This window comes from Penaeus monodon, chromosome 11, assembly GCF_015228065.2.
Source record: "Penaeus monodon isolate SGIC_2016 chromosome 11, NSTDA_Pmon_1, whole genome shotgun sequence".
Classification (NCBI taxonomy): Eukaryota; Metazoa; Arthropoda; class Malacostraca; order Decapoda; family Penaeidae; genus Penaeus; species Penaeus monodon.
Window position 1 is genome coordinate 6,618,239 of NC_051396.1, and position 2,500 is coordinate 6,620,738.

The window sequence follows — 2,500 nt, forward strand, 5'->3', positions numbered from 1 at the left end:
CGTTTGGTTTAATTATTCTCGTTTCTTTGTTACATATATAATGTTCTGTAATGGCACTGGTGATGAAGTCGATTTAGAAATACTTGAAAATAACAATGTTCATCTCGGCCCCGATTGCTCTCTTCATCTGCAGATTACGCTTGTGGCAGGTCTCTTTGTGGATATATATAAATACGTATGTGTGCATGTGTGTGTGTGTGTGTGTGTGTGTGTGTGTGTGTGTGTGTGTGTGTGTGTGTGTGTATGTGTGTGTTTATAAATCCATATGTGCACTCATGTGCGCGTGCGCATGTGTGCGTGTGTGTGTTCATGCACATATATCGCACACGCGTGTATGTATGTGTGTGTATTCATGCACACGCACACGCACGGATTTGCATATATTGGATGAGTCTGTCGTAGATACGACAGTGGGTTGGGAACCACCAACAATGACTACCTAACCAACTACACCCCTGGGAAAGGATCATGGATCAGCCACCTCAGTATCAAGACCCAGCCAACTACATGATGTCAAGTAGAAACAATGAAAATGAGTAAAAGGGCGTAAACGTAGCCTCACAAGGTTGTCTCGTAGGTTCCCTGCCCGGTAGCTGCATTTAACTGCATGGATGCTATGATCGTCATCTTGTGACTGCAGACCAACCAACAAACACAGAGATCATATTGGCCAAAAGGTTCAGCTCAAAACTATCCAAGATCGGAACATGGAACATGCAAAGTTTATACCAAACTGGAAAACTGGACAATGTTCTCCACGAGATGGACAGAATGAATGCCCAGTGCTTAGGTTTATGTGAAGTCAGATGACCCAATGCTGGCGATTTTATGAAGGACCAGAAAATAGTCCTCCTTTTAGGAGGTCAAGAACATAGTCATGGAGTTGCTCTTCAAAATCTGTTCTATCATTATGGCCCAAAAATGACCGTATGCTTCTAGTCAAGATCAAACTAGTCATGTAGATGTAAATGTCCTAGTAGCACATGCTCCCACTACGGATGCTGAAGACCAACAAACCGACAGCTTCTACAGATCTCTTGATAAATTATTCTCATCATGTAAATAAAACGAAATTATGATTGTCATGGGAGACTTTAAGGCTAAAATTGGCTCAGCGAGAAATAGGAAGACTGTTGGATCACACGGTCTTAGGGGGCAGACTGAATAAGGTGATAGACACATAGACTGGTGTAAGGAGATAAATCTTGCCATCACAGATACCTGGGTTAATGTACACCCCAGGCGATGGTATACATAGATTAGTCCTGGTGACAGCCAGAAACCAAATCGACTATGTTACGATCAGTTCAAGATACCGAAACGCGATCAGAAACTCCTGAGCATATCCGGACCAAAAAAAAAAAAAAATCGACTGCCCCTCAATAACTTGAAGCGAATATTGCCCCCGAATTTGAACTCGGTAAATTGCAAACCAACCAATAAGTGCGAGAAAACTTTAAACAATAGTTTTTTCCCTCTTTTTATCTGCCAGATTTCCTAATAATGACACTGACCATCGTTTTGGTGCATTCAATGTGAACATCCAAGCAGTAGCTGCTAAGACAATCATGACAACAGAAAAGATGCCCGCATCAGAGTTCAAAACAGCAATATAAACTGGTAAACAATCTTTACAAAGAGGAATGTCAGAAAGCCAAGGAGAAGTAGCTGCACGAGAAATGTAATGAAATAGAAAATCTCAGTTGTAATCCGAAAGAGATTTTCTAAAAGATAAAAGAGGTCACAGATCAGCGATCCTTTTTCTCCTCAACCTGCATCAAAGCAGCAGACTGCCGTGTTCTTCACGAGACCAAGGATGTCAGTGCTCGCTGGGAAGAGTATTGTCAAGAAGTTTTTGACGATGAGCAAGAGCCAGATCTAGTCCTGGAAGTTGTCACATCTGGTCCACCAATTCTGAAGTCAGAGGTGCATTGTCCCTACAGCAAATAAAATCTGGGAAAGCTGCAGGTCTTGACGGCATATACACCAAAATGCTCAGGGCCTTAAGAGAAAAATGTATTGATCTCATCTGGAACGTCCTTAATTATATCTATGAAACAGGTAAATTACCTAAAGAAATGCTGAAATCAGTATGCATTGCACTTCTAGAGGTCCCAGGAACACGTGAGTGCTAACAACATCGCACAATTAGTCTAATGTCGCATATTCTTAAAACTGTTGAAAATGAGCCTACAGAGGATCAGAAGACAAATACTACCCGAAATCCCAGAGACTCAGTTTGGCATTATGAGGGATAAAGGTACGAGGAATGCTACCTTCGTCATAAGAATGCTTGTCGAGAGGGCCATCCAACACCAGCAAAATTTCTAAGTGGTATTCATTTGACTATTAAAAAGGTTTTTGACATGGTCTGGCTTTAAAATGGTTCAAAATCCTCGCAAATGTCCGGATAGATGACAAAGATATGAGACGACGTGGTTGTGTAATCCCACCTGACCTCTTCAACTTATGCTTTGAAGTTATCCTTTGAGATTGAAAA